Here is a 14,583-nt window from a genome sequence, read left to right on the forward strand (position 1 = left end):
GTGCAGTTACACACCGTCCCTACGTGCTGAGCTTCTCCCGTTTCGCTCGCAGCTACTCAGGGAATCCCGGTTGGTTTCTTCTCCTCCCCTTATTAATATGCTTAAATTCTGGGGGTTGTCTCACATCACTTGAGGCCTACAACAAAATCAGTCACATTCCATTCGTTTCGAACCCGGGGCATAGCGAACCGATATATACGCAACAACACTTCACACACACACACACACACGGATTGGGCAATTTACGGTCATTTTTGAATCAACGATGGCCCCCCCGAGCACGTTGTCCGAATATCACTCCAATAAGGACAACGAGTTCCGCTCGGCATCGTTTTGATTCGATCTCTCAACAACAACTCTCGGTCGACTTGGTCGACTTGGACCCACGATGTCTCCCCCCGAGCATGTCGAGCCAACTGCACCACTATTGTATTGGACAACATGTTCCCCTCGGGCATCGATGGGTTAATCATGCACCACTATTATAAAACCCTTTGACGTTTTCCCCCAAGCACGTTGATCCAGTATTACGACGGATACGGTCAACGAATTCTTGGACATCAAAGAGGTTTTCGATTGAATTTCCCCATGTTTCACAACGTACTCTTAGCGGTATCCTACGATACGTCTCACTCTATTTGTGTGTGTGCGCGTTTACGTGCGTGCGATTTATGCGGTTCACCCCTTTACTTTCAGCGCCCTGCGGTCCCAACAAAGGTCCCGAGCACGCCATTATGCACAGTGTGGAAGCGTGTTTCCCCCACGACACTAGACGGGCTGCTCGCCATAGTGTTCTATTGTGGCACGCTCCACCCTGAAGTTTGGTTTGTTGTATATCAAGGAATTGATAGGCACTCAAGAATGTGTGCATCGGCCGGGTTTAATCGTCCGACGCGCAATATGCGTTCAACTTATCGGTGTTCATGTGTCCTGCAGTTCACATTGTGACGCGCATTTAGCTGCGGTCTTCATCGATCCATGAGCCGAGTGATCCCCTGCCTAGGGTTTTATAGTAAGGTTCCCAATGTAACACAATCCCGGTGGTACGTCCAAAGACTAACTTTCTGACTAAGTTGTCTTTATTACCCAATAGTCCCAGGCCTTGTGACTTGTGGCTCATGTCTACGCCCATGGCCACCATTCGCTAAGATAGTTTTGAAGTCACTTTGAAGGCCCAGGAACAACTCTCTTAGCACATCGGTTAACCTGGCGCCGCAGTCAACTCATGTGCTTGGATCGGATCGAGCTATTGAGTATTGGGCCTGCATACTCGCTCATCCGTATCCTTTGCGTACCGCCCCATGGCCCTTGTATGTCTGCACCACAGTTCCTGTTCGTTCCGTGCCTATGGCCGGATACGTATTGCACATCGGTATACCTGTCGCTACTCAGGCAACTCGTGTGCGTGGATTGGATCGAGAACATGGTGTGTGCCCCATGTTATAATTGATAGTCCATATCCACTTTATAGGTTAAAGTCATAAGTTGTGATTGCACAACCATTCTTCATAAGAGTTTAATCACTCTTCAACTAACTTTCGTTCTGGTGTCTTGGTATCAAATCGCGTAAGACACAAGATTCTACTGGCCAAATAGAATCTAGCACATTGGTTAACCTGGCGCCGCAGTCAACTCATGTGCTTGGATCGGATCGAGCTATTGAGTATTGGGCCTGCATACTCGCTCATCCGTATCCTTTGCGTACCGCCCCATGGCCCCGTCCTTAGAGTTAATGACTAGTAGGCTTAACTCTTTGTATGTCTGCACCACAGTTCCCGTTCGTTCCGTGCCGTGGCCGGATACGTATTGCACATCGGTATACCTGTCGCTACTCAGGCAACTCGTGTGCGTGGATTGGATCGAGCTCATGGGGTGTGTAGAGATTCCATGTTATAATTGCAAGTCCATATCCACTTTATAGGTTAAAGTCATAAGTTGTGATTGCACAACCATACTTCATAAGAGTTTAATAACTCTTCAACTAACTTTCGTTCTGGTGTCTTGGTATCAAATCGCATAAGACACAAGATTCTACTGGCCAAATAGAATCTAGCACATTGGTTAACCTGGCGCCGCAGTCAACTCATGTGCTTGGATCGGATCGAGCTATTGAGTATTGGGCCTGCATACTCGCTCATCCGTATCCTTTGCGTACCGCCCCATGGCCCCGTCCTTAGAGTTAATGACTAATAGGCTTAACTCTTTGTATGTCTGCACCACAGTTCCCGTTCGTTCCGTGCCGTGGCCGGATACGTATTGCACAACAGTAGATACCATCACCTGACGTATCTAACACACCACTATTGTAACTCGTCGTCGAAGGACCTTTCAAGTGCCTGATGGCCAGGGGAGCTCTTACACGGCACGGAGACACAGTGATGCTCGCCCATCACAGTGTACAACGATCGAGTTTGCTTAAGTGTCTGGGTACCTACACACCAGACACAATGCAATGGCCACGGATCCACACAAGGCACATCACATGCAGAAAGCTTCACCAGATTATGACACATACCACACTCTTGTAACTCGTCGTCGAAGGGGCGTTCAAAGTGCCTTACGGCTAGGGGAGATCTAGCACGGCACGGAGACACAGTGATGGTTGCCCATCAAAGTGTACAACGATCGAGTTTGCTTTCCGCGCAAGCGTTCTAAGTGTCTGGGTACCTACACACCAGACACAATGCAATGGCCACGGATCCACACAAGGCACATCACATGCAGAAAGCTTCACCAGATTCTGACACATACCACACACATGCAACTCGTCGTCGAAGGGGCGTTCAAGTGCCTTACGGCTAGGGGAGATCTAGCTCGGCACGGAGACACAGTGATGGTCACCCATCAAAGTGTACAACGAACGAGTTGGCTTTCAACAAATTCTGACACATAGCAAGCGAGCGACCGAGCTACACCGAAGGCAGCTCATGGTTGGTCACTCGCGGACGATCATCAGTAATGATCCTTCCGCAGGTTCACCTACGGAAACCTTGTTACGACTTTTACTTCCTCTAAATCATCAAGTTCGGTCAACTTCAGCCATGCCAGCTGCAGCTCACGAAGGAACCGCGGAAGGTAAGCCTCCAGAAACCTCACTAAATAATCCATCGGTAGTAGCGACGGGCGGTGTGTACAAAGGGCAGGGACGTAATCAGCACTAGCTAATGACTAGTGCTTACTAGAAATTCCAGGTTCATGGGGACCGTTGCAGTCCCCAATCCCGACTAGATGGGCATTTTAGTGATTTCCCGTTCCTCTCGGAATGGGGGCGCCTATTGGCGAGAACACGCTGCGACCCACATTGTAGCACGCGTGCAGCCCAGAACATCTAAGGGCATCACGGACCTGTTATCGCTCATTCTCAGCTTGCTAAACACAAGTTGTCCCGCTAAGCAGGGCAAACGTAGCCGACGACCGCCCGTGAAGGCGCCGCCCGGCTGTAACGTCAGGTGCGCCCGGAGGCGCACTGCTGACAGCGTTCTAGTTAGCATGTTTGAGTCACGTTCGTTATCGGAATTAACCAGACAAATCATTCCACGAACTAAGAACGGCCATGCACCACTACCCTTAAATTTGAGAAAGAGCTATCAATCTGTCTTACCTCGATAAGTTTGGACCTGGTAAATTTTCCCGTGTTGAGTCAAATTAAGCCGCAAGCTCCACTTCTTGTGGTGCCCTTCCGTCAATTCCTTTAAGTTTCAACTTTGCAACCATACTTCCCCCGGAACCCGATTTTGGTTTCCCGGAAGCGACTGAGAGCACCGAATAGGGGTAGCGTCTCCCAATTGCTAATTGGCATCGTTTACGGTTAGAACTAGGGCGGTATCTAATCGCCTTCGATCCTCTAACTTTCGTTCTTGATTAAAGAAAGCATCCATGGCAAACGCTTTCGCTTCAGTTGGTCCTACGACGGTCTACGAATTTCACCTCTCGCGCCGTAATACCAATGCCCCCAACTACTTCTGTTAATCATTACCTCTAGGTTTCTGACAAACCAACGAAATCGTATAAACCGAGGTCATATTCCATTATTCCATGCAAGATTATTCTCGGCCAACGCCAACCCCACGGGGGGGCCGGACGCTTTGTCTTAGCCTGCTTTGAGCACTCTAATTTGTTCAAGGTAAATGTGAGTATCTTGAGCACCATGAGGAGCCCGTGCCGGAGTTAACCGGTAGCACGGTACTCGTTCACAGAGTAACGCCCAAGTACACCATTGTGAGTCGCAGCCGTGAGCGCGCGCACGAACGGCCCCGGCGTGTAACCGGGCGCCCGTGGCGGTCACGTGTCTGGACGGGCAATCAACTTCGAACGTTTTAACCGCAACAACTTTAATATACGCTAGTGGAGCTGGAATTACCGCGGCTGCTGGCACCAGACTTGCCCTCCACTTGATCCTTGTTGAAGGATTTATACTCAACTCATTCCAATTATGGACCATCGTTAGAGAGGTCCATATTGTTATTTCTCGTCACTACCTCCCCGTACTGGGATTGGGTAATTTACGCGCCTGCTGCCTTCCTTGGATGTGGTAGCCATTTCTCAGGCTCCCTCTCCGGAATCGAACCCTGATTCCCCGTTACCCGTCGCAACCATGGTAGTCCTCTACACTACCATCAATAGTTGATAGGGCAGACATTTGAAAGATCTGTCGTCAGTCGACAAGCGACCATACGATCTGCGTCCTTATCCAGACTTCAACTCAAGCCGCCCGGAGGCGATTGGTTTAACTAATAAGTGCACCAGTTCAGCTACCCGCGAGGGCAACAGTCCCGGCATGTTGCATGTATTAGCTCTGGATTTTCCACAGTTATCCAAGTAACTAGTGGTAGGATGATCTTGTGAATTATAGCTGTTATACTGAGCCTTATGCGGTTTCACATTCATTTATGTTTGTACTTAGACATGCATGGCTTAACCTTTGAGACAAGCGTATATTACTGGTAGGATCAACCAGAATTCGTTCCACTACAGACACACACTCGCTTAGTGGGAAATAAATTTCCACACAACTCTCTCTCTCTAGAACCATATGGAATGGCTCTTTGGTGTTGGGTAAGGCACCAATTTGTTGGGGTGTAACGGTCACCACCAACTTTAAGTTTGTTAGGGCACAACGGAAACCACTAACTAAACTTTAGGAAACTAAATTTCCTCACACATTATCTCTCACCATATTAGCACTAGGTGCTATCCACGATTGTACAACGTTTCAACTCTTGAATCGACCGTAGGGCCGCGGAATTGCTTCCGGGCCCCTATTCTCGCTATTAATTGTTCATCTCTTTCAATACATCGAGTTCGTTCCATTGGGTAGTTCGCATGGCGAACGTTTTGATGCAGCCCCCTGGGGGACCACGGCACTTTACACCGGGTATGGTGTATGCGCAACCTACAGATAACAATAAACCCCTTATGCGTGTGTAAACCGATGTTGGGCTGCTCAACATCTTTCATGGTTACATCACTTGCACCAGAACCCACGGTGCCGATTTGGTAATATGTTGTACATTTACTCTCAAGATGTACGCTTCGGCCCCTTATTCAGGGGCTCAAGCTATTACCAGCAAGAACAATCCTCATCCAGACTTGAACTCGAAACACCCGGAGGCGAACGGTTTAACTAATAAGTGCACCAGTCTTGAATCCATGCGTCGGTGGAAACAATGCCGGCGTGTTGCATGTATTAGCTCTGAACTTAGCGAGTGATTGCCTTGCAGCTGTCATACTGAGCGTAGAGCGTGATTATCGCTCACTTGAACCATGTTGAATGGCTCTTTGGTGTAGGGTAAGGCACCAATTTGTTGGGGCACAACGAAACCACCAACTTAAGACTTGCTTATAGGCATTTCAACGTTTTCAACTCTTAAATCGACCGTGTTTCATTATCATCTCTTCTTCTTATTAAATGCATCGAGTTCGTTCCATTGGGTAGTTCGCGTGGCGAACGGTTTGATGCAGCCCCCCGGGGGGGACCACGGCACTTTACACCGGGCATGGTGTATGCGCAACCTACAGATCACCAATATATTTGTGATCGATAATGCACACTTCTTACACGACTGACCAGTCGACAGCGCTGCCTTCCTATTATGCGTGTGTAAACCGATGTTGGGCTGCTCAACATCTTTCACGGTTACATCACTTGCACCCGAACCCATGGTGCCGATTTGGTAATATGTTGTACATGGTCTCAAGATGTACGCTTCGACCCCTTATTCAGGGGCTCAAGCTATTACCAGCAAGATCAATCCTCATCCAGACTTGAACTCGAAACACCCGGAGGCGAACGGTTTAACTAATAAGTGCACCAGTCTTGAATCCATGCGTCGGTGGAAACAATGCCGGCGTGTTGCATGTATTAGCTCTGAACATAGCGAGTGATTGCCTTGTAGCTGTCGAACTGAGCGTAGAATGTGATTATCGCTCACTTGAAAGGGTCAAGCCCTTTCGAGTCGTCCGGTTTTTACGCCAGACGACTCGGTTCACCATCTTTCGGGAAGGGACCGTCTCGGTCGCAAGCTGCTCCGGTCCCCAAACAACCTGCGACAAATGATAGGAAATGCCGACATCAATACGTGTTCAGTTTGGTTTATCGCTCATAGGTCTTTTTGACCATCGATCCCTGATTATAACTCTCAATTAAACAGTCAGGAGAGTAAGGCATGCCCATCGATATCTCATCGACAGGCGATACCGCAAGAACGGCCAACGACACATCAGGTGATCGATTATTGCTACGACTTTTGCTTAATCGTTTCCACTCCTTAGAGAAAGAAACCCCCGGGGACCGTCTCGGTCGCAAGCTGCTCCGGTCCCTAAACAACCTGCGACAAATGATAGGAAATGCCGACATCAATACGTGTTCAGTTTGGTTTATCGCTCATTGGTCTGTTTGACCATCGATCCCTGATTAAACTCTCAGTAATCCAGTCGGGAGAGTAAGGCATGCCCATCGATATCTCATCGACAGGCGATACCGCTTGAACGGCCAACGACACATCAGAGGATCGTATCTTGCTACAACTTTTGCTTAATCGTTTCTTCTCCTTGGAGAAAGAAACCCCCGGGGACCGTCTCGGCCGCAAGCTGCTCCGGTCCCTAAACAACCTGCGGCATCAAATGATAGGAAAAGCCGACATCAATACGTGTTCAGTTTGGTTTATCGCTCATAGGTCTGTTTGACCATCGATCCTAGAATTCAACTTTCGAGTAAGGCATGCCCGTCGATATCTCATCGATAGGCGATACCGGTAGAACGGCCAACGACACACATCTAGGATCGCATTTACTCTTCCTTGGATGGATAACCAATACCCTAGGACCGTTTCATCGCGAGCTGCTCCGGTCCTCAAACAACTCGCGAACCACCGATAGGATGATATTAGGAATGGCCGACTTTCATCCTTTAACTCTCAGTTCTGCTTACCAAAACATAGGTACTTGGACCTTAAAGACCACTATATGTTCCCCGATCGGGGGCAATCGGAACGTCTATCCATCATCAACATCGTTTCACTCATTCCGAACCACCAAATTGGACAGACAGTACCATATTCACCAACCGATTGCTTCAACTTCGCAAACTGTATGGTAAGTTCTACTAATTTCACATCTTACCATCGACTAATAGTGCATAAATCCACTTGGAAATCACTTTTCCTTGGTCCTCGGACCTTCTACGACAACGTCCAACAAATATCCGAAGTCGTTTCCCAACTTAGACCAAGCATTTCGTATCTTTACTTCTAATCGATTTTTTCTCTCATAATTGACGATCAAAATCTAAAAACCACATTTTGAGCCAGAAGCAGTCGTCCGATCGTCCTGGGGGTAGTCTCAATCGATTTAGAAGGGCCCAATTCATAAAGATACGTACTCAGTCAAATTCATGCTTCTGGCTCACCTACCCCCTATATAGAAAACGAAAGCGTACAGGCGTGGAAAACGTGCCATTTTTCTCCATCACGGACTTTTTTTTTCTCGTTGCACCGACTCTAGTAAAAAAGTGAAATTTTTTACTAGTTACCAACTTTTGCAAATTATCATCGGATATCACTTTTCATGGTCTATAGTAAGTTCTTATCACGTTTTAGTAGTTTTTGAAAAAAAAAATTTTTTGAACTTTTCAAAATTTTTCAAAACAAAGTTTTTGTAGGCGGTTTTGTGTATGGAGGGTTACTAGTCTCGGGGTCACTGTTTGACCAAAAAACCACTATATATCATTCGAAAGGTAATTTCAAGGGCTACAAAAAATTGTTCTACGGCACCCCCCTCCGACGTCTAGTATTCGAGTTATTGGCCAAAAACCATCACTTGAGCGATTTTTCGTTCAGGGTACCCGACTCTAGTAAAAAAGTGAAATTTTTCTCGATTGACCAAGTGTTGCAAATGATCATCGGATTTCACTTTTTATGGTCTATAGTGAGTTCTGATCACGATTTGGTACTTTTTGAAAAAATTTTTTTGACGCACTTTTCAAAATTTTGCAAAACCAAAACTTTTTAGGCGGTTTTGTGTATGGAGGGTTACTAGTCTCGGGGTCACTGTTTGACCAAAAAACCACTATATATCATTCGAAAGGTAATTTCAAGGGCTACAAAAAATTGTTCTACGGCACCCCCCTCCGACGTCTAGTATTCGAGTTATTGGCCAAAAACCGCAACTATAGCGGTTTTTCGTACAGGGTACCCGACTCTAGTAAAATGATGCGATTTTTACTAGTCTAGGAACTTTTTGGTCAAAAAATCAAGTATATGTCATTCGATAGATAATTTCAAGGGCTACCAAAAATTGTTCCACGACACCCCCCTGCGACGTCTAGTATTCGAGTTATTAGCCAAAAACCGCAACTTAAGCGGTTTTTCGTCCAGGGTACCCGACTCTAGTAAAATGATGCGATTTTTACTAGTCTAGGGAACTTTTTGGCCAAAAATCAAGTATATGTCATTCGATAGATAATTTCAAGGGCTACCAAAAATTGTTCCACGACACCCCCCTCCGACGTCTAGTATTAGAGTTATTAGCCAAAAACCGCAACTATAGCGGTTTTTCGTCCAGGGTACCCGACTCTAGTAAAATGATGCGATTTTTACTAGTCTAGGGAACTTTTTGGCCAAAAATCAAGTATATGTCATTCGATAGATAATTTCAAGGGCTACCAAAAATTGTTCCACGACACCCCCCTGCGACGTCTAGTATTCGAGTTATTAGCCAAAAACCGCAATTATAGCGGTTTTTCGTCCAGGGTACCCGACTCTAGTAAAATGATGCGATTTTTACTAGTCTAGGGAACTTTTTGGCCAAAAATCAAGTATATGTCATTCGATAGATAATTTCAAGGGCTACCAAAAATTGTTCCACGACACCCCCCTGCGACGTCTAGTATTCGAGTTATTAGCCAAAAACCGCAATTATAGCGGTTTTTCGTCCAGGGTACCCGACTCTAGTAAAATGATGCGATTTTTACTAGTCTAGGGAACTTTTTGGCCAAAAATCAAGTATATGTCATTCGATAGATAATTTCAAGGGCTACCAAAAATTGTTCCATGACACCCCCCTGCGACGTCTAGTATTCGAGTTATGGGCCAAAAACCATTCATACTTGAGCATTTTGCTCATTTTGCCTGTACGGGTACCGGGGACTAGTAAAATCAGGCCAATTTTACTAGAGTAGGGGTCCTTTTTGGTCAAAAAAACAACTTTTGCTCGTTCGATAGGGAATCGATAGGGCAACAAAAAATCGTTCTACGACCCCCCCTTCCGATGTCTAGTATTCGAGTTATGGGCCAAAAACAGTTTATAGCTAATTTTTCACTCGATTTTTCACCAAGTATCGCACATTACTCCGGTTCTATACATTGGATCGTCAATCTTTAAGATTTTATGGGTAGTTCCAACTGTTTGCTACATTTCATCCATACATCACCAACCGATTCAATGTCTGTGCTAGAAGTTATTAGAGGAATAAAAAAATTTACCCTTGGCTTTGGACCGTACAATTTTACCCATTTTTGGCCCATATTTGCCCCATAGCTCCGCCGGTATCCAAGATATGGCCACACTTTCTTCTGGCCATGGGTAGATGGCACTTGTGGCTAGATTTCTTCCATGCACCACTAATCGCTACCATGTCTGTGGCCGGAGCTATTCACGAAAGCGCCTCGCGCACTTGGTCGGATTTTTGGTCCAACTTCACCATTTTTGGCCCATATTTGCCCCATAGCTCCGCCGGTATCCAAGATATGGCCACACTTTCTTCTGGCCATGGGTAGATGGCACTTGTGGCTAGATTTCTTCCATGCACCACTAATCGCTACCATGTCTGTGGCCGGAGCTATTCACGAAAGCGCCTCGCGCACTTGGTCGGATTTTTGGTCCAACTTGCACCATTTTTGGCCCATATTTGCCCCATAGCTCCGCCGGTATCCAAGATATGGCCACACTTTCTTCTGGCCATGGGTAGATGGCACTTGTGGCTAGATTTCTTCCATGCACCACTAATCGCTACCATGTCTGTGGCCGGAGCTATTCGACGAACAACCATCGCATTTACCTAGGTACTTTTTCGGATTTTTGGTCCAACTTGCACCATTTTTGGCCCATATTTGCCCCATAGCTCCGCCGGTATCCAAGATATGGCCACACTTTCTTCTGGCCATGGGTAGATGGCACTTGTGGCTAGATTTCTTCCATGCACCACTAATCGCTACCATGTCTGTGGCCGGAGCTATTCACGAAAGCGCCTCGCGCACTTGGTCGGATTTTTGGTCCAACTTGCACCATTTTTGGCCCATATTTGCCCCATAGCTCCGCCGGTATCCAAGATATGGCCACACTTTCTTCTGGCCATGGGTAGATGGCACTTGTGGCTAGATTTCTTCCATGCACCACTAATCGCTACCATGTCTGTGGCCGGAGCTATTCGACGAACAACCATCGCATTTACCTAGGTACTTTTTCGGATTTTTGGTCCAACTTGCACCATTTTTGGCCCATATTTGCCCCATAGCTCCGCCGGTATCCAAGATATGGCCACACTTTCTTCTGGCCATGGGTAGATGGCACTTGTGGCTAGATTTCTTCCATGCACCACTAATCGCTACCATGTCTGTGGCCGGAGCTATTCACGAAAGCGCCTCGCGCACTTGGTCGGATTTTTGGTCCAACTTGCACCATTTTTGGCCCATATTTGCCCCATAGCTCCGCCGGTATCCAAGATATGGCCACACTTTCTTCTGGCCATGGGTAGATGGCACTTGTGGCTAGATTTCTTCCATGCACCACTAATCGCTACCATGTCTGTGGCCGGAGCTATTCGACGAACAACCATCGCATTTACCTAGGTACTTTTTCGGATTTTTGGTCCAACTTGCACCATTTTTGGCCCATATTTGCCCCATAGCTCCGCCGGTATCCAAGATATGGCCACACTTTCTTCTGGCCATGGGTAGATGGCACTTGTGGCTAGATTTCTTCCATGCACCACTAATCGCTACCATGTCTGTGGCCGGAGCTATTCACGAAAGCGCCTCGCGCACTTGGTCGGATTTTTGGTCCAACTTGCACCATTTTTGGCCCATATTTGCCCCATAGCTCCGCCGGTATCCAAGATATGGCCACACTTTCTTCTGGCCATGGGTAGATGGCACTTGTGGCTAGATTTCTTCCATGCACCACTAATCGCTACCATGTCTGTGGCCGGAGCTATTCGACGAACAACCATCGCATTTACCTAGGTACTTTTTCGGATTTTTGGTCCAACTTGCACCATTTTTGGCCCATATTTGCCCCATAGCTCCGCCGGTATCCAAGATATGGCCACACTTTCTTCTGGCCATGGGTAGATGGCACTTGTGGCTAGATTTCTTCCATGCACCACTAATCGCTACCATGTCTGTGGCCGGAGCTATTCGACGAACAACCATCGCATTTACCTAGGTACTTTTTCGGATTTTTGGTCCAACTTGCACCATTTTTGGCCCATATTTGCCCCATAGCTCCGCCGGTATCCAAGATATGGCCACACTTTCTTCTGGCCATGGGTAGATGGCACTTGTGGCTAGATTTCTTCCATGCACCACTAATCGCTACCATGTCTGTGGCCGGAGCTATTCGACGAACAACCATCGCATTCACCTTCTCGTTGCACTTCTTCGGGAATTTGGTGCAACCAAGTTTTCACTATAACTTGGTCATTTTCCGTCCATCGGACATGCGGTTTTGGGTGTCGATACTTGACACCGCACGCTACAATATGTTCCTCCACGACCATGTGGTCCGATGCTTCCAACAGGAGCTATTCGAGGATTACCGATTTTTCACCATTAAAAATGCTCAATTTTGCACCAACTTTTGCCTATAGCTCAGGCTGTATCGATCGGATCTTCAATCTTGAAAAAGTTTTGGATAGGTGGCATCAAATGCTACATTTCGTTCTTCCACGTCAACTTTGTCCGATGTCTAGCAAAAAAGTTATTCGCGAACCAAGTCCAGAACCCATGCAATGGCTGCCCACATTGCATACATCACGGCGGTTAACTCTCGTTACTCTATACCGAGGACTTGGTACATTTTCAGGCATTCGTTGCTACTTCTCGGTTCATGATATTCGTTTACGGTCTTCACTAGGGCATTTGGTGCTCCTTATCGGTTCATGATATTCGTTTACGGTCTTCACTAGGGCATTTGGTGCTCCTTATCGGTTCATGATATTCGTTTACGGTCTTCACTAGGGCATTTGGTGCTCCTTATCGGTTCATGATATTCGTTTACGGTCTTCACTAGGGCATTTGGTGCTCCTTATCGGTTCATGATATTCGTTTACGGTCTTCACTAGGGCATTTGGTGCTCCTTATCGGTTCATGATATTCGTTTACGGTCTTCACTAGGGCATTTGGTGCTCCTTATCGGTTCATGATATTCGTTTACGGTCTTCACTAGGGCATTTGGTACTGGGCTTCCCACTTTCTACTGATCGATCCATACTCACTTGCGTGCACCTAGCCTAGGAAGGTTTCCTATGGCTTCCCATCTTTCTACTGATCGATCCATACTCACTTGCGTGCACCTAGCCTAGGAAGGTTTCCTATGGCTTCCCATCTTTCTACTGATCGATCCATACTCACTTGCGTGCACCTAGCCTAGGAAGGTTTCCTATGGCTTCCCATCTTTCTACTGATCGATCCATACTCACTTGCGTGCACCTAGCCTAGGAAGGTTTCCTTGGGCTTCCCATCTTTCTACTGATCGATCCATACTCACTTGCGTGCACCTAGCCTAGGAAGGTTTCCTATGGCTTCCCATCTTTCTACTGATCGATCCATACTCACTTGCGTGCACCTAGCCTAGGAAGGTTTCCTTGGGCTTCCCATCTTTCTACTGATCGATCCATACTCACTTGCGTGCACCTAGCCTAGGAAGGTTTCCTATGGCTTCCCATCTTTCTACTGATCGATCCATACTCACTTGCGTGCACCTAGCCTAGGAAGGTTTCCTATGGCTTCCCATCTTTCTACTGATCGATCCATACTCACTTGCGTGCACCTAGCCTAGGAAGGTTTCCTATGGCTTCCCATCTTTCTACTGATCGATCCATACTCACTTGCGTGCACCTAGCCTAGGAAGGTTTCCTTGGGCTTCCCATCTTTCTACTGATCGATCCATACTCACTTGCGTGCACCTAGCCTAGGAAGGTTTCCTATGGCTTCCCATCTTTCTACTGATCGATCCATACTCACTTGCGTGCACCTAGCCTAGGAAGGTTTCCTTGGGCTTCCCATCTTTCTACTGATCGATCCATACTCACTTGCGTGCACCTAGCCTAGGAAGGTTTCCCTTTGGTACCGACTTCCATCTACGCACTCGATATAACCTAGGTACTTGGTACCGATGATGGTTAACACTCAAGCATTTCTTGCATCCTGCGTGCAAGGTACCAATTTTCACTTCTTAGGTACGTTTATGGGCCCGCATTTATCCAATATCGCTCCGATGGCCTTTCGCATTATTTCATCCGATAGCCCTTGCCAAAAGCTACCAAAAGTTCCTTCACGGCCATGTGCTCCGACGCTTAGTTTAGGAAATATTCGAAAAAATTCATCTTAGGAAAAATTTTCTTATTGGAAAATCACCTTAAATCGATGGCCATTTTTTGGGCAAAAACTTTAACGTCTTCCCGACTTTGCGGGAATTGCGAATTTTAGGCACCCAGAGAAAATCTTTTACTTTAAGGGGGCGGCCGCGAAGTTGCCCAAAGTCTCGGACACAAAAATTCTCAAGTTCCCCACTCTAGTAAAGCGCCCTATGAGTATCTCCTGGCCCGCGAGCTCTGCGAGCGGGCCAGCTTCGGCGATTTTTGCCTTTTCGCCTAGGCGGTTCTTCTACGAAATTGGTCCACAGCTTTTGCTCAGAAAGCTAGCATTTGTTGCAACAGTTAGGTGCTTGGTACCACATTTTGGTATCCATTTGGGCATTTGTTGCAACTACTCGGTACTTTGGCCCACATTTCGCTCTACTCGGGCCTCTATGGTGCTACTTGTCGGTACTTTTGGCCAACTTAGGCCAATTGGGTGCAACTTGTGG

At 47.0% G+C, this 14,583-nt stretch overlaps 1 non-coding gene across 1 annotated transcript; it reads right to left on the minus strand.

The window, feature by feature from the left end:
• Positions 1–849: 849 nt before the first annotated feature.
• On the minus strand, positions 850–1,007 carry LOC125772994 (5.8S ribosomal RNA). The gene has a single exon (XR_007419811.1). It is a non-coding gene; the product is annotated as a 5.8S ribosomal RNA (ribosomal RNA).
• Between the last annotated feature and the right edge of the window lie 13,576 nt (positions 1,008–14,583).

This window comes from Anopheles funestus (assembly GCF_943734845.2).
Source record: "Anopheles funestus chromosome X unlocalized genomic scaffold, idAnoFuneDA-416_04 X_unloc_168, whole genome shotgun sequence".
Classification (NCBI taxonomy): domain Eukaryota; kingdom Metazoa; phylum Arthropoda; class Insecta; order Diptera; family Culicidae; genus Anopheles; species Anopheles funestus.